Source organism: Mesoplodon densirostris, chromosome 11 (assembly GCF_025265405.1).
Source record: "Mesoplodon densirostris isolate mMesDen1 chromosome 11, mMesDen1 primary haplotype, whole genome shotgun sequence".
Taxonomy (NCBI): Eukaryota; Metazoa; Chordata; class Mammalia; order Artiodactyla; family Ziphiidae; genus Mesoplodon; species Mesoplodon densirostris.
Genome location: NC_082671.1, coordinates 32355526 through 32381131, shown reverse-complemented (window position 1 = coordinate 32381131; position 25606 = coordinate 32355526).

Here is a 25606-nt window from a genome sequence, read left to right as displayed (position 1 = left end):
TCTTCCACCTCACTTATCCGTTCTTCTGCCTCAGTTATTCTGCTATTGATCCCATCTAGAGTATTTTTTATTTCATGTATTGTGTTTTTAATTGATGCTTGATTCATCTTTAGTTCTTCTAGGTCCTTGTTAACTGTTTCTTGCATTTTGTCTATTCTATTTCCAAGATTTTGGATCATCTTTACCATCATTATTCTGAATTCTTTTTCAGGTAGACTGCCTGTTACCTCTTCATTTGTTAGGTCTGGTAGGTTTTTATCTTGCTCCTTCACCTGCTGTGTGTTTTTCTGTCTTCTCATTTTGCTTATGTTACTGTGTTTGGGGTCTCCTTTTTGCAGGCTGCAGATTCGTAGTTCCCGTTGTTTTTTGTGTCTGACCCCAGTGGCTAAGGTTGTTTCAGTAGGTTGTATAGGCTTCCTGGTGGGGGGGACTAATGCCTGTGTTCTGGTGGTTGAGGCTCGATCTTGTCTTTCTGGTGGACAGGTCCACGTCTGGTGGTGTGTTTTGGGGTGCCTATGGCCTTATTGTGTTTTTAGGTAGCTTCTCTGCTAATGGGTGGGGTTGTGTTCCTGCCTTGCTAGTTGCTTGGCATAGGGTGACCAGCACTGTAGCTTGCTGGTCGTTGAGTGAAGCTGGGTGCTGGTGTTGGGATGGAGATCTCTGGGAGATTTTCGCTGCTTGATATTATGTGGAGCTGGGAGGTCTCTTGTGGACCAGTGTCCTGAAGTTGGCTCTCCCACTTCAGAGGCACAGCACTGGCTCCTGGCTGCAGCACCAAGAGCCTTTCATCCACCCAGCTCAGAATAACAGGGAGAAAAAGCAGAAAGAAAGAATTAGTAGAAGAAAGAAAGAGAGAGGGAAAGAAAGGAAGAAGGGAAGAAAGGAAGGAAGGAAGGAAGAAAGAAAGAAAGGAGGGAGGGAGTGAGGAAGGATGGAAAGAAAGAAGGAAAGAAAGGAGGGAGGGAGGGAGCAATGAAAGCAAAAGGAAGAGTGAATGGAAGAAGGGAGGGAGGGAGGGAGGAAGGAAAGAAAGAAAGAAAGACAGGAGGGAGGGAGGGAGGAAGGAAAGAAAAAGAAAGTGGAAAGAAGAAGGGTGGGAGGGAGGGAGGAAAGAAAAAGAAAGAAGGAAAGGAAGAGCGGAGGGAGGGAGGGAGGAAGGGAAGGTAGGAAAAAAAGAAAGAGCAGGTAAAGTAAAATAGAATAAAGTATGAAATATAGTAGCGTTATTAAAATTAGAAAGTAATTATTGAAAAAAAAAAAAAAACGGACCGATAGAACCCTGGGACATATGGTGGAAGCAAAGCTATACAGAGAGAATCTTACACAGAAGATTACACATACACATTCACAAAAAGAGAGCAGGGGGAAAAATCAAAAATCTTGCTCTCCAAGCCCACCTCCTCAATTTGGGATAATTCGTTGTAAAAAGAGGAAAAGGGCAAGAAGTCTGAAATCTTGCTCTCTAAGTCCACCTCCTTACTTTGGAATAATTCGTTGTAAAAAGAGGAAAAGGGGGGAAAGTCTTAAATCTTGTCCTCAAAGTCCACTTCCTCAATTTGGGATGATTCGCTGTCCATTCATGCACTCCACAGACGCAGGGCACATCAAATGGACCGTGGAGCTTTAATCCGCTGCCTCCGAGGCTGCACAGAGAGATTTCCCTGACTCTGCTCTCACAGCTCCCGGGTCTCAGCCTTGGACCTGGCCCCGCCTCTGTGCGTAGGTCGCCGGAGGGCGTCCGTTCTTCGCTCAGACAGGACGGGTTTAAAGGAGCCGCTGATTCGGGGGCTCTGGCTCACTCAGGCAGAGGGGAGGGAGGGGCGCGCAGTGTGGGGCGGGCCTGCGGCGGCAGAGGCCGGCGTGACGTTGCAGTAGCCCGTGGCGCTCCGTGCGCTTTCCCGGGAAAGCCGTCCCCGGGTCTCGGGACCCCGGCAGTGGCGGGGTGCACAGGTCCCCCGGAAGGCGGGGCGGACAGTGACCCGCGCTCGCACACAGGCCCCGCGGCTGCGGCGGCGGCGGGCGGCGGCAGGCGGCGGCGGCGGCGGGCCGCGGGGGCGGCGGCGGCGGGCGGCGGCGGGCGGCGGCAGGCGGCGGTGGCGGCGGGCCGCGGCGGCGGCGGGCGGCGGCGGGCGGTGGGCGGCGGCGGCGGGCGGTGGGCGGCGGCGGCGGGCGGTGGGCGGCGGCGGCGGCGGGCGGTGGGCGGCGGCGGCGGCGGCGGCGGCCTACGCCCGTCTCCGAGGTCCGCGCCTTACCCGCGGCTCGCGCCTGTCTCCGGCGCTTCCCTAAGCAGCCCTTTTAATGCCCTCTCCTCGCACACCAGGAAACGAAAGTGAAAGTGGAAAAAGACTCTTGCCTCTTCAGCAACTCCAGACCCTTTCCCCGGACTCCCTCCGGGCTAGCCGTGGTGCACTAACCCCTTCAGGCTCTCTTCCTGCCGCCAGCCCCAGTCCTCTCCCTGTGCTCCGACTGAAAGCCGATACCCGAGCCTCAGCTCCCAGCCCCGCCCGCCACGGCGGCCGAGCAGACAAGCCTCTCAGGCTGGTGTGTGCCTGAGGGCACCGATCCTCTGTGCCGGAATCTCTCCGCTTTGCCCTCCACACCCCTGTTGCTGTGCTCTCCTCCGCTACTCCGAAGCTTTCCCCCTCCGCCACCTGCAGTCTCCGCCCGCGAAGGGGCTTGCAGTGTGTAGAAACCTTCCCTCCTTCACGGCTCCCTCCCACTGGTGCAGGTCCCGTCCCTATCCTATTGTCTCTGTTTATTCTTTTTTTCTTTTGCCCTACCCAGGTATGTGGGGAGTTTCTTGCCTTTTAGGGGGTCTGAGGTCTTCTGTCAGCGTTCAGTAGGTGTTCTGTAGGAGTTGTTCCACGTGTAGATGAATTTCTGATGTATCTGTGGGGAGGAAGGTGATCTCCGCGTCTTACTCTTCCGCCATCTTCCTCCGGGGCCTGTTTCTCATTTTTAAAATTTGTCTTTTCTTGACTATTAGCACTACCATTTTATTATTCATTTTTTGTTTGTCCCCCTTTTTATGTTTCTCTGAGCCTCCTTCCCTTCCTTCTTTTGGATTATTGAACTATTTTTAATATTCCATTTAAGCTTATCTATTGGCCTTTTGGCTAACTCTCTTCGTATCATTTCTTTAGTGGTTGCTCTGGGGAGTAAAACATACGTACCTCCTGTTCACAGTCTACTTAGAGTTATTATTCTGCTGCTATTTCAAGTAAAATGTAGAAGACACACCCATATAGGTTCCTTGAACCTGCCCTTGTAATTCTCATATATATTACTTTTACATACATTGAAACCCATCATAAATGTGATAATTTTTGCTTTTAACAGTCATACATGTTTTGCAGATCTTAAAAAATATAGTCCTTTATATTTACCCAGATATACACCGTTTAACCTGCTTTATTGACATTTAATTGGTGTACAAAAAACTGCACACATTTAATCTTCTATGTAACGTGGGTTTTTTTTTTTTTCCTGCTTTCAAGATTTTTTTCTTTACTTTTGAATTTCAGCAGTAATGTGTCTTGGCAAAGGTTTTTTTGTTTGTTTTAGTTTATCATGTTTAGAAGTAGTGAGCTTCTTGAATCTATAAAGTTATAATTTTGTACAAATTTAGGAACATTTTAGGCATTATTTAATACAGATTTTCTGCACCCTTTTCCTCTCCTTCTGTGACTCCAATGATATGAATATCAGTCCTTTTGATGCTGACCCACATTTCCCTGAGATTCTGCGCATATTTTTTTCTCTCAGGTCTTTAGGTTGTATATTTATTTTTCTATTGTCAATTTTACTGACTCTTTTGTCATCTCAAATCTGCAATTAAGCCAATCCAGTGAATTGTTACAAATATTGTGTTTTTCAATTCTAAAATTTCCATTGGATTCTTTTTTATAGTTTCTTCGCTGAAAATGTCTACCTTTTTATTCATTTCTAGTGTGTTTAACTTTAACTCCTGGAAAACAGTTACTGCTCTGAAGTCTACTGGTAACTGCAATATCTGAGTCATCCTGGGATTTGATCTATTGATTATATTTTTCACTTGAAAAGTGGTCACATTTTTCTGGCTCTTGGTATATCAAGTAATTTCAGATTTTATTCTGGACATTTTGAATACTATGCTCTTAAGCCTTGGGATCCTATTAGAATCCTCTGGACAATGTAAGGTTAATGTTAGGTTCTGTTAAGACTGCAAGTTCTGCCTTGCCTTCTGGGCTTGTAGTGGTTCTGATATCAGTTCAGTAGGTGAAGTCTTTGCTAAGCTGCTTTGGGTCAAGGCCAGTGCTTTCACTGCTCAAGGAATTGTCTATGATGGGTGATAGTTTAAATTGTAGTTCAGTGCTCAAAGCCTCTGCTATGTTGTTTTGGGCCTGTCCAGTGCACGTGGAGCTCAAGGGTAAGCATGGGTCTTTTGAAGGTTCAGAACATAGAATCAGAAAGGTCCATTCTCTTTAGCAGGAATCTGTTCTCACCCATCCATGATTTGGAAGCAGAATTTATATACATGATTTAGGGCATCCTCTCTCTCTCTCTCTCTCTTTTTTTTTTTTTTTTTTTTTTTTGCGGTACACGGGCCTCTCACTGTTGTGGCCTCTCCCATTGCGGAGCACAGGCTCCAGACGCGCAGGGTCAGCGGCCATGCCTCACAGGCCCAGCCGCTCCGCGGCATGTGGGATCTTCCCGGACCGGGGCACGAGCCCGCGTCCCCTGCATCAGCAGGTGGACTCTCAACCACTGCGCCACCAGGGAAGCCCAACATCCTCTTTCTTGTTCTCTCTTTAATGGGGTTCTTTCTTGATTTTATAGTAGCAGAAGTTGCCCCAAACTCCACTCGCTAGTTCTTTGTTCCAGAAGAACTGCACGTGTTTTAATGGAGTTCACGATGCCCTCTTTACTAAATGCCACAGAAGTAACTCACTCTTTGCCATTCCCTTCAAAATGTCACCTCTCCTCCACAATATACCTAGTTTTATCTTCTTTTGTGTGCTGCTAAGTTCATCTTTTTTGCATCTTTTGTTCACTGTTTATAGTTAGTATCTGCGAGAGCATTGGTCCAGTAGCACCTAGACCAAACCAGAAGCGTTAACTCAGAATCTTTACACTTTGTATTTATGACAGTCCTTCAGTGGTTCCACGTACATGTAGAAGTATCTCACTTTTCAACTCGCTGTCTTACTCAAGTTTTATGATTTGTCTGTATTGGGAATTAAAGCCCAACTGCAAAACATGATAGAACTAATTTCCCTCTCCTCTGTACCACCACATCCACTGCCATTCTAAACTTCTGTCTCAATGTCGAGTTGTGCTTAGTACCCTGACTTCCACTTCCCTGTTGATTTTTGTCATTTGGGGATACTTCTCTCTTTACTTTGTATTTGGCTCTACTTTAAATTTAACTGTCACAATTTATTCACCACTTCCAGGTCTTTTCTAACAGAAGGCTTATGAAGAAGTTAGTTTAGTCTACCATTTTGTCATAATGAGAACTCTTTCTTTGCCTTCTTTATTATTTTGTTCTTCATTTTGGAACACTCTGAAGCAGAACCAAAACTTGCCATAACAGGCACTGTAACTTGGTAGAAAAGATAATGATGATGATGTTAGTGATTATAACTTCAACTGAAACAAAAATCCCTATAACCACAAGAAAATGGGAGTATCTCTTTTCCTCTATCCAAATGCTGTTTTACAAAAGTGCAATGTATAAGGTACAGCTTGGTGAGATCACCATGGTTTACCACTAGCTCATATTACCAGCAGGGCATTGTTACATAAGTACCGGCATGAAATCAGGTACTGTTCACTCAGTATTAGGCAGCTGAATCAGGAACACGTTTTTCTTCTTGTATTGTCCTCAAGAGCTCTTTAAATACACTGAACAGGTATATAAAAGTGAATTCAGTTACTCAGTTCCTTCTGCTTACTTCTAAAAATTAGTTATAACTGCAATCATAGTTATGTCTGTTTGGCTAAAAGAGGCCAAAGACCTTTTCAAAATCTAGAGCAAATAACTGGGAATGTTTATTTGGGGGATGGAGAAGGTCAACACTAAACTGTATTTCCTCAATAACTTTATAATTTCTGCTTTATTAAAAAAAAAGACAGAGTGAAACTCCATGCCTATAATATGTGCCAAAATGCTGATCTATGTTTTGGTGAGTCAGGATATGATTCTCTGATGCCCTCCACTCAGTATCTATGCTCGCCCGTTTGTTTCTCTCTGTTCTATCACCACAAACACACCATTTGCTTCAGTCAGCTATTTTATAAATATGTGTGTTTCTTGTCACTGGGAGACCAAATAAGCAAGAAGACATGGATCAAGAAAATGTCAGTCTATTCTCAGAAGAGAAGGACTTTTCAAAGTAGCATAATCCCCTTACATCAAAAGTATATCCAATAAGGGGTTAATATCCAAAATATACAAAGAGTTCATACAGCTCAACATCAAAAAAACCAAACAATTGGATTTAAAAATGCACAGAGGATGTGAACAGACATTTTTCCAAAGAAGGCATACAGATGGCCAACAGGCACATGAAAAAATGCTCAACATCATTAATCATCAGAGAAATGCAAAGCAAAACCACAATGAGATATCACCTCACATCTATCAGAATGGCTATTATCAAAAAGACAACAAATAAAAAGTGTTGGCGGGGGTGAGTAGAAAAGAGAACTCTCCTGCACTGTTGGTGGGAATGTAAATTGGTGCAGCCACTATGAAGAACAGTATGGAGATTCCTCAAAAAATTAAAAATAGAACTACCATATGATCCAGCAATCCCATTCCTGGGTATTTATCCAAAGAAAAGAAAAACACTGATTCAAAAAGACAAATGCATCCCAATGTTCACTGCAGCATTATTCACAATAGCCAAGTTACAGAAGCAACCTAAGTGTCCATCAACAGATGGATGGATAAAGAAGATGTGGTGTATATATATACAATGGAATACTATTCAGCCACAAAAAAGAGTGAAATCTTGCCAATTGTGATAAAACATGGATGGACCTATTATGCTAAGTGAAATAAGTCAGACAGAGAGAAACAAATATGATTTCACTTATATGTGGAATCTAAAAACAAAACAAATGAATAAACGTAACAAAACAGAAACAGAATCATAGATACAGAAAACAAACAGGTATTTATCAGAGGGGCAGGGAGTAAGGGGAGAAAAGAAAGAGAGGAGGGAGATGAAGAAGTAAAAACTTCTAGTTGCAAAATAAATGAGTCACAGGTATGAAATGTACAGTGTGGGGATTATAATCAGTAAGTGTATAATATCTTTATATGTTGACAGATTATAACTAGACATATCATGTTGATCACTTTGAAATGTATCGAAATATTGAAATACTATGTTGTGTAACAGGAACTAACATAGCATTGTAGTTCAGTTGTACTTTAAAAACAAACAAACTCACAGAAAAAGAGATCTGATTTGTGGTTACCAGAGGTGGGAGGTCGGTGGGGGGGGGGAGGGGGAATTGGATGAAAGCAGTGAAAAGGTACAAACTTCCAGTTATAAGATAAATAAGTGCTAGGGACATGCTGCACAGTGTGATAAATACGATTATTACTGCTGTGTGTTAATACATGAAAGTTAAGAGAGTCAATCCTAAGAGTTCTCAGCACAAGGAAATTTTTTTCTAGTTCTTTAATTTTGTATCCATATGATATACTGGATGTTCACTAAACTTACTGTGATCATCATTTCATGATGTATATAAGTCAAATCATTACACTATACCCCTTAAACTTATACAGGACAGCAGGTCAATTATATTTCAATAAGACTGGAAGAAAAAAAAGGAGCATTAGCGTTGCTCTCAAGGTTGATGTACCTGACCTTTGGGGGCCACTGCGATCTGCCATGTGTACTGCAGTAATCTGCAGGTCATTTGGGAATGCTTCACAAGTAGGCATTTGCCCCACATTATACTACACATGACTTGAGGAAAGTTTCTGAGGAAAGTTTTCTCTTGAGTATATGGTTAAATAACTTGCTAAAAGAGGAAAAGGACCATTTTGCATTTTGATATTTGGATCAATGCTTTTGGGACTGATTTCTGAACTTCTTGAAACTGGAAATCCTCAGTGCTTTGTTAGTTTCATAGAGATGAAAATGCTATTTTCACTGATCAGATGGAAGATGAACTCATGTTGTATGATTCTTTGAGATTTGCTGGTGCAACATCTTACCAAGTTCTAGAAAACCACAACCCAGTAAAAATCTAACCGAGAAGCAGAAATATAAGTAAGTGCTGGTGTTCCATCTCTGATGTGTTGGGTGTTCTCTCTCTCTCCTCATCCTATCCGAGCTATTGTCAGAGGATCATAAAGGTAATCTCTTCCTGACACTCTCATAAATAAGACAGATTGCTGCATAAAATTTGCCAGAGACAGGCCACGGTGTTTCCCTATAATGAACTTTTAAATATTGTTTCAACTACTCTTTAAATATCATGCGTGATTTTCATAGATAAATTTCATTTATGAAACCTGACTTTGAGTGAAAGGAAATAACCATACGATAGGCAGAGCATAACAAGAAATTATTTGGGTTTTTCCCTCTTCTAGATAAAAGAGAGGAAAGGAAAATATATACTGCAGTTTGATTACAATTATATACTATCTATTCTGAGCAGTTATTAATATTGTCTGATGAGTCAACTCATAGTCCACTTAACCTAACCCTTAATGTCCAACTCAGTTTCCACATCCTGTATGAAATCTTTACCTGCTTCTCAGCGTACACTTATCCCTCCCTTCCCTGATTCTTTTGGCCTGAACTGCGTATACCATCCATTGTGCTAGTTCTTGTATGAGCTCCTCAAATCAAGGGCAGGTGTGCTGTCTTATGCATGTTCCTGGTGCCCAGCACAGCATCTCATACATAAAGCTCCCATCACACAGCGTTGTAAATTTGTGATCACGCCTCGGTTTACTCCCAAACTAGACTGTAAACTCCTTGATGGTCAGGATCATGTCTTGTTAGTTGTGAAATGCCTGGTATACAATAGGTAATCCTAACTATATTCTGAATTTATACATTATATGCGATACTAATGTATACAAAGTCACAAAGTATACACATGTACTTTATGAAACATGCAATATATGTAATTAAATAATGATTATGAAATATCTTACATCTCTGATTACACAAGTAAATTCCTTCAGATTAAGAACCATACCTTACCCTCCTCTTGTATCCTTACCCTGAAAGCATCAGAAATAAATTCACTAAACACTTTTAAAATTGAATAATAAGGTATAATTATGAGGAGCCTCAAAATTTAAGTCATGATCCACGTGTCCATAGTGATGTTCAAAACCCCTCTCAGTTCTCATCAGGAAACACTAACTGAGCACTTACTTTGTGTCAGGCACTATGCTACTCATTAGGCTAGAAGAATGGAGTAAAAGAATAAAATAGGGAGGCAGCTCCTAAGGAGCTTATATTAGGGTAAGACTGACACTTAATATACTGTCATAAGTAATAAATATGGATGTACACTGGATATTTTGTGAGCACAGTGGAGCACTTATTCCAACCTTGCATTAATGTATGACTCCCAGAAGAAAATAACACCTTGAAAGATGAGTAAGCATTAGCCCAGAATAGAAAGATGGGTGTCCGTCTTAAATGGATCAAAGTGAATGAAGGCACAAAATGCTAAAGGAATATAGTGTATATTTATCAGAGTATGAAATATGAGGTTAAGAGTGAGGGGGAATTAGATGTAGAGGAAGACTGGATCAAGACATAAAAGGATTTATATGCCACTCTAAGGAACTTAAACTTCGTCCCATGGCCAATGGAGAGCCACTCAGTCTTGAGGCCTGGAGTGACATGCTCAGGTGAACACTGTAGGGACACCGCTTTGGTTGTGGGAGGGGTTGGTCAAGGAGTTGGAGCAGGACTGGAGTAAAAGAAAACAGGAAGCTACTGAAATTTTACAGGAAGAGATGGAGAGGGCCTCTACGTGGTTAGCAGAAGTAGGTGTAAGGAGGAACAGAAAGGGAGTACATTCTAGAAACATTCTGAAGATATGATTGACATGACCTGGTGACAGATTGAAAGATGGGTATGTAGGAGAGAGATGGGTCAAGAATGACTTCTGTGCTCCTGGAGAAGACTGGACCACACACCAGGAGAATCAGAGTACAGAGAGCAGAGATAATGAGTCCTGTCCAGTGCAGGTGTACAGCCGATATTTAGATTTCTATGACTGAATCACAGGGTAGAGGCTAGAACTGAAGGCAAAAGCGTATAGGTAAGAGACAAAGACATCAGACTGAATCAGATAACTGATGAGAAGTATGCGAAGACAGAAAAGCAATGTGTTATCACAATGAAGTCTGAGTGACATCAATATAAGGAGAAGAGAGATGATGAAGGAGACTTTACCTGGCATGAGTGTAAGAGGAGGGTCAACGGACTTCCGGGTAAGATGGCGGAAGAGTAAGACGCGGAGATCACCTTCCTCCCCACAGATACACCAGAAATACAGCTACACGTGGAACAACTCCTACAGAACACCTACTGAACGCTGGCAGAAGACCCCAGACCTCCCAAAAGGCAAGAAACTCCCCACATACCTGGGTAGGGCAAAGCAGAGAGATTCCCGCACAGAGGAGCGGTGCCGAGCGGCACTCACCAGCCCGAGAGGATTGTCTGCTCCCCCGCCGGGGCAGGCGGCGCTGGAGCTGAGGCTCGGGCTTCGGTCAGAGCGCAGGGAGAGGACTGGGGCTGGCGGCGAGAACTCAGCCTGAAGGGGGCTAATGTGCCACAGCTAGCCGGGAGGAGTCCGGGAAAACTCTGGAGCTGCCGAAGAGGCAGGAGACTTTTTCTTCCCTCTTGGTTTCCTGGTGCGCGAGGAGAGGGGATTAAGAGCGCCGCGTAAAGGAGCTCCAGAGAAGGGCGCGAGTCGCGGCTGAAAGCACGGAGGCCAGAGACGGGCGTGGGACGCTGGGGCTGCTGCTGCCGCCGCCAAGAAGCCTGTGTGCGAGCGCAGGTCACTGTCCACACCGCCCTTCCGGGAGCCTGTGCAGCCCGCCACTGCCGGGGTCCCGGGATCCAGGGGCGGCTTCCCTGGGAGAACGCACGTCGCGCCTCGGGCTGGTGCAACGTCACGCCGACCTCTGCTGCTGCAGGCTCGCCCCGCACTCCGTGCCCCTCCCGCCCGCCCGGCCTGAGTGTGCCAGAGTCCCCGAAGAGGCTGCTCCTTTAACCCTGTCCTGTCTGAGCAAAGAACAGACGCCCTCCGGCGACCTACACGCAGAGGCGGGGCCAAATCCAAAGCTGAGACCCAGGAGCTGTGAGAACAAAGAAGAGAAAGGGAAACCTCTCCCAGCAGCCTCAGAAGCAGCGGATTAAAGCTCCACAATCAACTTGATGTACCCTGCATCTGTGGAATACATGAATAGACAACAAATCATCCCAAATTGAGGAGCCAGGAGTCAGTGCTGTGCCTCTGAGGTGGGAGAGCCAACTTCAGGACACTGGTCCACAAGAGACCTCCCAGCTCCACATAATATCAAACGGCGAAAATCCTCCAGAGATCTCCATCTCAACACCAGCACCCAGCTTCACTCAACGACCAGCAAGCTACAGTGCTGGACACCCTATGCCAAACAACTAGCAAGACAGGAACACAACGCCACCCATTAGCAGAGAGGCTGCCTCAAATCATAAAAAGTCCGCAAACACCCCAAAACACACCACCAGACGTGGACCTGCCCACCAGAAAGACAAGATCCAGCCTCATCCACCAGAACACAGGCAGTAGTCCCCTCCACCAAGAAGCCTACACAACCCACTAAACCAACCTTAGCCACTGGGGACAGACACCAAAAACAACGGGAACTACGAACCTGCAGCCTGCAAAAAGGAGACCCCAAACACAGTAACATAAGCAAAATGAGAAGACAGAAAAACACACAGCAGGAGAAGGAGCAAGATAAAAACCCACCAGACCTAACAAATGAAGAAGTAATAGGCAGTCTATCTGAAAAAGAATTCAGAATAATGATGGTAAAGATGATCCAAAATCTTGGAAATAGAATAGACAAAATGCAAGAAACAGTTAACAAGGACCTAGAAGAACTAAAGACGAATCAAGCATCGATTAAAAACACAATAAATGAAATAAAAAATACTCTAGATGGGATCGATAGCAGAATAACTGAGGCAGAAGAACGGATAAGTGAGGTGGAAGATAAAATAGTGGAAATAACTGCTGCACAGCAAAATAAAGAAAAAAGAATGAAAAGAACAGAGGACAGTCTCAGAGACCTCTGGGACAACATTAAACGCACCAACATTCGAATTATAGGGGTTCCAGAAGAAGAAGAGAAAAAGAAAGGGACTGAGAAAATATTTGAAGAGATTATAGTTGAAAACTTCCCTAATATGGGAAAGGAAATAGTTAATCAAGTCCAGGAGGCACAGAGAGTCCCATACAGAATAAATCCAAGGAGAAATACACCAAGACACATATTAATCAAACTGTCAAAAATTAAACACAAAGAAATCATATTAAAAGCAGCAAGGCAAAAACAACAAATAACACACAAGGGAATCCCCATCAGGATAACAGCTGATCTCTCAGCAGAAACTCTAGAAGCCAGAAGGGAGTGGCAGGACATACTTAAGGTGATGAAGGAGAAAAACCTGCAACCAAGATTACTCTACCCAGCAAGGATCTCATTCAGATTTGATGGAGAAATTAAAACGTTTACAGACAAGCAAAAGCTGAGAGAGTTCAGCACCACCAAACCAGCTTTACAACAAATGCTAAAGGAACTTCTCTAGGCAAGAAACACAACAGAAGGAAAAGACCTACAATAACGAACCCAAAACAATTAAGAAAATGGGAATAGGAACATACATATCAATAATTACCTTAAATGTAAATGGACTAAATGCTCCCACCAAAAGACACAGACTGGTTGAATGGATACAAAAACAAGACCCATATATATGCTGTCTACAAGAGACCCACTTCAGACCTAGAGACACATACAGACTGAAAGTAAGGGGATGGAAAAAGATATTCCATGCAAATGGAAACCAAAAGAAAGCTGGAGTAGCAATTCTCATATCAGACAAAATAGACTTTAAAATAAAGACTACTAGAAGAGACAAAGAAGGACACTACATAATGATCAAGGGATCAATCCAAGAAGAAGATATAACAATTGTAAATATTTATGCACCAAACATAGGAGCACCTCAATACATAAGGCAAATACTAACAGCCATAAAAGGGGAAATCGACAGTAACACAATCATAGTAGGGGACTTTAACACCCCACTTTCACCAATGGACAGATCATCCAAAATGAAAATAAATAAGGAAACACAAGCTTTAAATGATACATTAAACAAGATGGACTTAGTTGATATTTATAGGACATTCCATCCAAAAACAACAGAATACACATTTTTCTCAAGTGCTCATGGAACATTCTCCAGGATAGATCATATCTTGGGTCACAAATCAAGCCTTGGTAAATTTAAGAAAATTGAAATTGTATCAAGTATCTTTTCCGACCACAATGCTATGAGACTAGATATCAATTACAGGAAAAGAGCTATAAAAAATACAAACACATGGAGGCTAAACAATACACTACTTAATAACGAAGTGATCACTGAAGAAATCAAAGAGGAAATTAAAAAATACCTAGAAACAAATGACAATGGAGACACGACGACCCAAAACCTATGGGATGCAGCAAAAGCAGTTCTAAGAGGGAAGTTTATGGCAATACAATCCCACCTTAAGAAACAGGAAATATCTCGAATAAACAACCTAACCTTGCACCTAAAGCAATTAGAGAAAGAAGAACAAAAACATCCCAAAGTTAGCAGAAGGAAAGAAATCATAAAAATTAGATCAGAAATAAATGAAAAAGAAATGAAGGAAACGATAGCAAAGATCAATAAAAGTAAAAGTTGGTTCTTTGAGAAGATAAACAAAATTGATAAACCATTAGCCAGACTCATCAAGAAAAAAAGGGAGAAGACTCAAATCAATAGAATTAGAAATGAAAAAGGAGAAGTAACAACTGACACTGCAGAAATACAAAAGATCATGAGAGATTACTATAAGCAACTCTATGCCAATAAAATGGACAACCTGGAAGAAATGGACAAATTCTTAGAAATGCACAACCTGCCAAGACTGAATCAGGAAGAAATAGAAAATATGAACAGACCAATCACAAGCACTGAAATTGAAACTGTGATTAAAAATCTTCCAACAAACAAAAGCCCAGGACCAGATGGCTTCACAGGCGAATTCTATCAAGCATTTAGAGAAGAGCTAACACCTATCCTTCTCAAACTCTTCCAAAATATAGCAGAGGGAGAACACTCCCAAACTCATTCTATGAGGCCACCATCACCTTGATACCAAAACCAGACACGGATGTCACAAAGAAAGAAAACTACAGGCCAATATCACTGATGAACATAGATGCAAAAATCCTCAACAAAATACTAGCAAACAGAATCCAACAGCACATTAAAAGGATCATACACCATGATCAAGTGGGGTTTATTCCAGGAATGCAAGGATTCTTCAATATACGCAAATCAATCAATGTGATACACCATATTAACAAACTGAAGGAGAAAAACCATATGATCATCTCAATAGATGCAGAGAAAGCTTTTGACAAAATTCAACACCCATTTATGATAAAAACCCTGCAGAAATTAGGCATAGAGGGAACTTTCCTCAACATAATAAAGGCCATATATGACAAACCCACAGCCAGCATCGTCCTCAATGGTGAAAAACTGAAACCATTTCCACTAAGATCAGGAACAAGACAAGGTTGCCCACTCTCACCACTCTTATTCAACCTAGTTTTGGAAGTTTTAGCCACAGCAATCAGAGAAGAAAAGGAAATAAAAGGAATCCAAATGGGAAAAGAAGAAGTAAAGCTGTCACTGTTTGCAGATGACATGATACTATACATAGAGAATCCTAAAGATGCTACCAGAAAACTACTAGAACTAATCAATGAATTTGGTAAAGTTGCAGGATACAAAATTAATGCACAGAAATTTCTGGCATTCCTATATACTAATGATGAAAAATCTGAAAGTGAAATCAAGGAAACACTCCCATTTACCATTGCAACAAAAAGAATAAAATATCTAGGAATAAACCTACCTAAGGAGACAAAAGACCTGTATGCAGAAAATTATAAGACACTGATGAAAGAAATTAAAGATGATACAAATAGATGGAGAGATGTACCATGTTCTTGGATTGGAAGAATCAACATTGTGAAAATGACTCTACTACCCAAAGCAATCTACAGATTCAATGCAATCCCTATCAAACTACCAATGGCATTTTTCACAGAACTAGAACAAAAAATTTCACAATTTGTATGGAAACACAAAAGACCCCGAATAGCCAAAGCAATCTTGAGAACGAAAAACGGAGCTGGAGGAATCAGGCTCCCTGACTTCAGACTATACTACAAAGCTACAGTAATCAAGACAGTATGGTACTGGCACAAAAACAGAAATATAGATCAATGGAACAGGATAGAAAGCCCAGAGATAAACCCACGGACATATGGTCACCTTATCTTTGATAAAGGAGGCAGGAATGTACAGTGGAGAAAGGACAGTCTCTTCAATACGTGGTGCTGGGAAAACTGGACAGGGACATGTAAAAGTATGAGATTAGATCACTCCCTAACACCATACACAAAAATTAGCTCAAAATGGATTAAAGACCTAAATGTAAGGCCAGACACTATCAAACTCCTAGAGGAAAACATAGGCAGAACACTCTATGACATAAATCACAGCAAGATCCTTTTTGACCCACCTCCTAGAGAAATGGAAATAAAGACAAAAATAAACACATGGGACCTAATGAAACTTCAAAGCTTTTGCACAGCAAAGGAAACCATAAACAAGACGAAAAGACAACCCTGAGAATGGGAGAAAATATTTGCAAATGAAGCAACTGACAAAGGATTAATCTCCAAAATTTATAAGCAGCTCATGCAGCTCAATAGCAAAAAAACAAACAACCCAATCCAAAAATGGGCAGAAGACCTAAATAGACATTTCTCCACAGAAGATATACAGACAGCCAACAAACACATGAAAGGATGCTCAACATCTTTACTCATTAGAGAAATGCAAATCAAAACTACAATGAGATATCATCTCACACCAGTCAGAATGGCCATCATCAAAAAATCTAGAAACAATAAATGCTGGAGAGGGTGTGGAGAAAAGGGAACACTCTTGCACTGCTGGTGGGAATGTGAATTGGTACAGCCACTATGGAGAACGGTATGGAGGTTCCTTAAAAAACTACAAATAGAACTACCATATGACCCAGCAATCCCACTACTGGGCATATACCCTGAGAAAACCATAATTCAAAAAGAGACATGTACCAAAATGTTCATAGCAGCCCTATTTACAATAGCCCGGAGATGGAAACAACCTAAGTGTCCATCATCGGATGAATGGATAAAGAAGATGTGGCACATATATACAATGGAATATTACTCAGCCATAAAAAGAAATGAAATTGAGCTATTTGTAATGAGGTGGATGGACCTAGAGTCTGTCATACAGAGTGAAGTAAGTCAGAAAGAGAAAGACAAATACTGTATGCTGACACATATATATGGAATTTAAGAAAAAAATGTCATCAAGAACATAGGGGTAAGACAGGAATAAAGACACAGACCTACTAGAGCATGGACTTGAGGATATGGGGAGGGGGAAGGGTAAGCTGTGACAAAGTGAAAGAGCGGCATGGACATATATACACTACCAAACGTAAGGTAGATAGCTAGTGGGAAGCAGCCGCATAGCACAGGGAGATCAGCTCGGTTCTTTGTGACCGCCTGGAGGGGTGGGATAGGGAGGGTGGGAGGGAGACGCAAAAGGGAGGGGATATGGGAACATATGTATATGTATAACTGATTAAATTTGTAAAAAAAAAAAAAAAAAAAAAAGAGGAGGGTCAAGTCTCAGACAACATCCAAAGGCATGAACAATTAACAGTAACCAACACTGTTGGGCAGGTATTACTCTGTTCCTCAATGCAAGCATTTTCGCAATGTTCCTCCACGTTATACCTTGCCATCACACAGTTCCTATTTCTAGTAGATAGCTTTTAAAAGATGAGACTGTCTTTAAGGCGCTAAGGATGCACTAAATCATAATGCATCACAGAATGGAGAAGGGGTAGGAGCATTTGTTCACAACTGTGACCTTCCCAGTCATGCTGGGAGAGCAGAGCAGGCCTGTGGAGGTACACTTACCGAAGAGTTGATGGCAGCTCAGCATTGATGGAAAGCCACAGATGGTGAGCTGTACGTGATGGGCGTACCCTCCCTGAGACATTTTTAGCAAACTGATGCTCTTGTGCATGGCTATTTTGACTATACCTTTGAAGACCTTAATACTGTGTCTTGATGTATATTTGATGTGGATTTTTAATGTATCTTAAAGTAAACTCTCTGCACAGCTATAGTCTTTTCTGAGCCCCAAAGGGATGTTATTTGTGAATCTTATTAAAAATTAACGGGAATCTATTTCCCATGCTCTGTCTGTCATAGATGAAGAATGGCATATGTTGATAAGCCCAAGCCATTCATTGCTTTCTGGACCCAGAGGCACTGGAAAGCATCACAGATCGTGTGACGGGACTGGCAAAGCTCAATGATTTATCTAAATGATGTTCAGAATTTCATGTGTCAATAAAAGCTCCTTGGTGACTATAAATCCAGAGAACTGTATTTCTCTTTCAAAGGGAAAAATATATTATTCCATGAATTGGGTTCCAATTTATATATTCCTGACTGTACCTGCTTTTTATTCAGGCTTTGTATATTAGAACAAAACCACTCAGGTCAGCATACCACCAGTGATGGTCACAGAGTTTGAGAGAGGGCACGTAAGATGAGAATTAACTGAGAAAACCTTGTTAATACTACAGAATCCTTGTTGCAACAGACCATTGTTTAAAGTATTCAAGTATTCAATTCATATCTTGCTACCTTGCAAAAATGAGAAGAATGACACCCTCCCCATCAAAACTAGAAATAAAATAAAAGCTTTATGAAACACAGCCTAAAAGTTCTGGGATAATTTTTTCCATCACATGAATATCACAAAGAGATTTAGTTAGAATATCCTTCTCTGTTCATTTCAACATAATTCCCAAGAATATCTGAAATTCAGGGCAAGATAATGATGAAGAAGCAGCAGAAACTTTAAGATGCATTGGACAAGTTATTTATTCTCTATAACCTCAGTTTCCTTGTTTGTAAGATGAAAACAGCATCCTCTGGTGTTAGTGGGAGAACTACATTATATAATGTATATAAATAAAACTCTTAAGATAGTGCTTAGTACATACAGAACAGATGATTAGGGTGGATATTTTTTATTATTATTATCATTATGGAGATTGCATTAACACTCATTCACTACTTGTAAATTCATTCTCTCATCTACTAGCAGGTGACACGGAAAGAATCAAAAAGTGAAGAAGAATCATGAGAGAAAAACACAAAATGGACTAAATGATATTCATTAAATTTACCTATAAATTAGGAAAAATATTTCTATTATTCAATTTGATGGAGAAATATATGTCTATAGAAACACAGTTTGAAAAAGCATTTCACAAGATATAAAGTAATTAACACACCCTGAAAGACACAAACTATCTTCTATCCAGGGAGAAATTCTCTCCTGCCATAAGTATTGAGTCTTCATAGAATTTTTTAAAATGTAGAATATTTCTGTTCAATCTTTTCTACAACAAAGAAAGAAATAAGAAATAAATTACTGCAATAATTATGTCTGTTTCACCAATCTCATTCTTGTTCAAGGATATGTGCATTCGGTGTTGTGATTTTTATCTCATGTACATATAGCCATGTTTTCCGTAATTAAAATTGCTTCTCCTTTAAGTGGGAGTTCATTACATCAGCATGCATCATTTTTCCAGGCGTTTTGCCACCTGAACAAATTTGAGAAACCCCAAGCTATGGTATGAGGATGGCTAATTTCAGTAGTAAGCTGTAAATCTCCAGCAATGAAGAATTATGCTGAGTTTGAAGGACTCCAGTGGAAGACATGATGAAGTGAGGTGGTAGAAAGAAGGTATTGTCATAATAATGGGTAGTTAAACAATCAGGATACAGTGTTTGGGTACTTTGTAAAATAGTTCCCACACATAAAAATGCACTGACTGGACGAATGCTAGTATCCCACCAGAAGAGACAAACACTAAGACAAGTGTTTATAACAAAGAAACATTCCCAAGCATCACAAGGGAAAAATCCAAATATTCAATATTTATTCTTAATGAAAACCTGAGAAAAGCAGGTAGTAGCAGGAGAATATGACTTAATTATAAACAGAAAAGATGAAACATTTCTGAACCTGACACTATCCCATGAATAGTTCCAAGAATGTGACATTTAGTAGTCAAGGAGCCATTGTTATGAACGCATTCACATACTCAATCCACACTTAATGAAGCATATACTTCATTCCAGTCTTCATCCTGGGCACCAGGGATTCAGAGGTAGACAAGATGCTGCCTAGGATGACAGAACTCTTAGTATATTTGGAAAACAGATGAGAAAGTAAAACAGTCACTGAACAGTGACTTAACTGATGTAGGGTCACAGATGAGGATCACCTCACTTGGCTTGGGGTTGCCAGAATACTTCCAAGAGGAGAAGACACTTGAGCTGGCCTTGAAAGACATGAAGGAATGCCTAGAATGATAAGAAAGGATAGAAAACATTTCAATACACAGAGACTCAGAAGTACAAGAGTAGACAAAGTAACTAGGAGGATAACAAGTAGTGTTTCATTGCAGAATATACTGTGTTGAGTAGGAGAATGTCTGTAGGAAGATAACAGGGACCCCAGTCATGAAGCCTTATATAAAAAAGTGATTCAAATACGTCTGGAGTCTAGCTTCTTCTGGAGGGCTGGCTCCAGTGTTCTGTGTATTCTGGCACAACAGCAGATGTCAATACTGTCTCTTATCCATGGCTTGCAATACTTAGGCCACAAGGGCAAATACCAGAATCATCTTTGAGAGGAAATGACCAGCAAATTTTGAGCCAGGAATTTTTGTCTAAAAGTAGCAGGGGATCTTGAGCCAAGCATGAGAAGCCAAGATCTAATGCCAAATGGGAATCTGAGAACTACACAGCTGAGTGCAAAGAGCAGGAGGACAGAATGGGCAAATTGTTATCAATTGGGATAAATTCTGGAGGAAGCTGAAAAATCCACGATGGGATGTTTCAGCACTCTTGGCGGTTTGTTTATATGAGAGGTTGGTCTGACGATCCACAGTAGATGAGTTATCTGGCACACAGTAGGCTCTCTATAGGGTGTGTGATTGTGTTATACCATTTGTCTACTTAACATATGTGCCTATATGTAATGATTCAGCTTAGAGCCAAGAATCTCTAATGGCAGATAATCATTTAGGATATTTACTAGCCACATGAGTATCTTATCCCTTCAAAATAATTCTCTGTTTGTCACTGTACATCAAGTCCTATTATAGTGCCAGAGTAGATGTTCTCTGAACTGAACTGAAATGAAAGAGCCCTCCAAAGCAGCCTCCCCGCCCTGCGAGTCCCACCCCGCCCGTTGGAAGGTCGACCAAAATTGTGGCAGATCAGTGATTTCTACACATTCCTCAGTTTCAATTTTTAAATGGACAGATTAGTTTTAAAAGCAATAATAATACAAGCATCAGACTTATATCAAAATTAAAATAAACAATTTTATACAAAACAGTAAACTAAAATTAAGAAAAACATCAGACTGTATAACAAGGTATTGAAGAATGCTTTACAAAGCACTATCTTCATAACAGCAAAAAAAGATTTTTTATGATTAAAAAATCATAACAAAGAATTTTTATGATTTAAAATGGGTTTTCAGTTTTACAGATTATTTGTAGGTGTATAACAAAACCATGGAATTTTTGAGAGCTGAAAGAAAAGAGAGAGCTTGTCTGACTCAATCCCTTGCTATTAATGAATGCAGACCCACAGAATGGTTTACTCCAAAGTTCTTTTTGTGCAACTCTTTTTTCAGTACTTGATGATACACTAAAATCAGGTACATCAGAGTCTTTATTTTCCTTAACTACACGTTTTTAAGTAAAGGCATTGTGCAAAGGTGAATGAATATCTTGGCATCTCCATACTGCAGCACAGAGTAAGGCATTTGATACAAAGTCAATGAATATTTGTTGGATGAATGAATAAGTGAATGCATGCTCCTTCATGTATGTAGTCTGCCTATGTATCACACGTAGGATTGCTATCTCACTCATTAATAAGCTCACTAATGTATATCCATTCTCTGCATCATCTATACTAGACTTCATCCTAGAACTCTTTACTTAGTGATGGATACCAGGTACCTGATTTGTTCCATGTTTCTGACTTTAGATTTAGTTTCTGAATTAGATTTCTTAAGACCGATGAGTTCATTTGGTGTCAAAGGTTTCCCCATCTCCTATTCCTAGAAGCTTAACACAATTATCTACCCCTAAGGATCTTACCTTTTTCAGACCAATTCTGAAGACTGGTTGATTATGGATTAATCCCAGCATTAGGATCTCAAGGGAAGCTAAATTGTTTTATACCTGATCCTTCATATTTTTATGGCAAAGATTAAGAATTTGCTTTGTACGCATGAAATTGCCCTAAGATGAGACATGCTATCAGCACTAAAGTAAACAAAGTCTGTTTCCAGCTAATGTGAAACTGACCAAGATGGCAATCTGAGTTAACACTTTCTTTTTTTTTTTAACTATTTACTCAGTACCATTTATATTGACATATAACATTATAGTAGTTTCAATTGTACAACGTAATGATGCCACATTTGTATATATTACAAAGTATCACCTTAATATTGTCTCTACACAGTTACAAAAATTATTTCTTGTGGTGGGAACTTTTAAGATTAATTCTCTTAGCAACTTTCAGATATGCAATAGAGCATTATTAACTACTGTCACCATGTTGTACATTACATCCCCATGACTTATTATTTTATAATGGGAAGTTTGTACTTTTTGACATATGTGCTCAGTAACAAATTTTTACATAAAATCCAATTAACCCAGAAGGTCACTTTAATACTGGTGCTTCCTTGGGAGATTCACAGAAATATTGGGGAAACCAGTTACCCTCTTGGCCAGTGTGGTTCTCTGAAAGACTTGTCTTTTTTTCAGGAACATTTGAAGTGTATCCACACACTTTATTTCCATATCAGTTTGGCTAATACCTGACATACATTGATTGGCATATATTCCAATATTGGTCCAGATAAATATTACTCCTGGGTGGGTAGAGATTTTATTTCAAGATGAAGAAAAGAAACCTGGAAAATGGAGGTGATTTTCAACACCATTTTGTATCTTTATTTCACTTATATTTTTCTAATATGCTGAAATGTGAATTAACACTTTATTTGATTTGAATCCACCTAGAAGAGGCCAGGTTGAACCACTAAGCCATTCAGAAAAACTGTCTAAAAGACATAGTCCACTAGCCAATGTTCTTTGTAAACAGGTGACCGGAGATACTGGCTTAATACTAAAAGAATAATCAATACTTTATTTTTCATTAGATTTTCTTGCAGAAGATCCCTGATGTGAGTGATCAATAGGGTATTTTTTTTTTTTTTTCGGTATGCGGGCCTCTCACTGTTGTGGCCTCCCCCGTTGCGGAGCACAGGCTCCGGACGCGCAGGCTCCGGACGCGCAGGCTCAGCCGCTCCGCGGCATATGGGATCCTCCCAGACCGGGGCACGAACCCGTATCCCCTGCATCGGCAGGCGGACTCTCAACCACTTGCGCCACCAGGGAGGCCCTCAATAGGGTATTTATTCCTCAGAGCTCACAAATAAATAGGGTTGTGTGGGCTAAATATTATTGGGATTGTGATCTTCAGTGGGACCACTGCTTGAGACATATTCTCCTGCCAGTAAAAAGGGGAGGAGCAGCAGTTGATAACAGTGGGAGTCTTAAGTTATTGGACAGCAAGTTATCGCCATTCCCTTGCTTTCGTATTCCATAGAATTCACTATGCAAAGCTCTGACAATGCTGTTGAATAAATGCTATAAAGACAGAATTTTCAAAGAATTCTCTGTGGCAGAAGATACAATGGCAATTTTTTTTCATGTTTTCATTTTTGTTCTTATTTTCAATAGAAAATGGAAAATAACAATAGTACCATTCTTCTCACAATTTGGATTCCTTCCCTTTCAGTGAAGCTAATTTCTGTGCCTGTTGGTTATTCATATCGTAGCAGAATAATTACAGGAAAAAAATGCTCACCTGTCATTATACAATGCTCTAGATGAAAAAACTAAGCACCTTTCTTTTAATAACAGAAACATGTAAAATATAATAGGAAGGTATCCTTTACAAGAACAGTTTATGTTTTCTCTAAGGCACCTGTTTTACTCTCCTATGAGATTGTATTCATGTTTCAAAAGTCTTATTTGTCAAGATATTGAGTAACTTGATAAGTTGCTATTATTTAGAGCATATATTAAATAACATATATTTGCAATGAGATGACTGAAGAATTTAAATTCATTGGAATGTTATGATGAAATAGATTTCTTTGTTCTAGTAGCTGCCCTCCACTATCGTATGTTGAATCTAACCTTCCCATTGGGGAAAAGATCTCTTCATGATATCTTGGGTCAGATTCCAAAACTTTCCTGATATGTATTGATGTTAGAATTTTCTCATTTCAATATTTACACCAATATTTAAAACTATAACACCAAACTCTTTATTAAGTTTGTCTTCATCCAATGTTTCATGCTAACTAGACATGAGCTAGGCACTCTGCAGATGTTATTCCCTGACAGAACACTATAAATATTTTCATCATCCCCATTTTACAGATGAGGAAACTGAGGTTCACAGAGGTTAAGTTACTTGTACAATATGCATAATAATGAGCAGCAAGTAACCTTAGCTGCCTAATTCCACAGCCTGAGAAATTTCCAGTAGAATACAATACTCAATAGTAAAGGTTTCATAACACCATTTTATGACAGACCATTTTTTAAAAAGAAAGGCATTTGTAATTGTCTGGATTGACATTCCTTAAACATGCATCTTGCTTATTTCCCATGAGGCTCCAGATGTTAAAAATCTATAAATTTATTTTCTCCCTTAAGAAAAAAGACCCTATTTCATTTTTCTTCAAGAACATTTGATGTGACCAATTTCTAACACCCAATCATTATATACATCAATAGATCAGCAATGTTGTCAATATTATTAAGTGTTTTATAGGTGGACAGTATTAACTATAAAATCAAGATTCCTTATTTACAAGTTACATAGCTGAACATAACAGAGACCCTTTGGCCTTTACTGCTTCTTTTCCATGTTATTCAAAGAGGTATAGCAGGGTTTTGTTTTGTGGGTTTTTTTTTGTTTTTTTTTTTTGACAGTCGTTCCAAAACTACACATTTCCTATTTTGCCACATTGATTCTTTTCTTGGACCTATGTTCTCCATTTCCTTGGGTTTCTGTTTGACTTCTAAAGCATCAACAACTGTTAGACATTCACTTAGCTTGTCATTCATACCACCGTTTTTACTTCCTTGGCCAACAATTAACCTTCAAAACCATGTTACCTGGAATTGCTGTTATGTGTATTTTCAATTTTCCCCAAGTACTCCCTTATATCAGTTTTGTTGTAAAATGAAGACCAACACATTCCTTTTCGAAGACCAACTTAGAAGAAGCTCTGCATAATCTCCCTTTCAAAACTCTCATGATTTTTTCTTTCTCTTCTTTTGATAATACATTTACTTTTGTTTTACTGCTCAAGTCTAATGTATTTCTGAAAGCCCTTCTAAATGTTCTTGGCATTAGATCATTTTCTTTGAACATTACTTGATATTAAATACTATATGACTTGGAATTCCCCAAAGAATTTAAAGAATCTTAGCAAATATGAAAAACGTTCATGTTTACCTTAACCAAAATAGATCAAGGTGTGTAATGAGATCCTTTCAACTAATGCCCATATGGTCATGCAAAGTTCAGCTTACCTTAGCAACTCAATTCTTTAGGATAAACAAGTTTAATTGTTGCTATAACTAGGCATCTTGGGTCTTGGTATCAGAGTCACCAAGGAAAACACAACACAGTCAAGCACTGGATGGAGCCACACTTTACTTAGATAGATAAGAGACAGAGCTAGATCAGCTTCAGCAGTGGGTATTGGTACCCCATGGCCAGAAGGTCCTTCCCCTTCTCTTGCTACAATGCAAGGAACCCCATCCATTCTTGCTTGGAGAACAGATAAAGCAGTGGGGTTGGCCAAGTGCCATATGACACACACTGTTTAAGCAAAGACAAAGAGTAGTCACTAAGCCTGAAACAAGGAAGTATATTTCCACACAAGGTGATAAGCCCAGCACAGGCTGTGTGGGCACTTTAACTCTTGGTAAGGAAGTGTTCCAGGTCCAAAGCCCATCCTTGTGC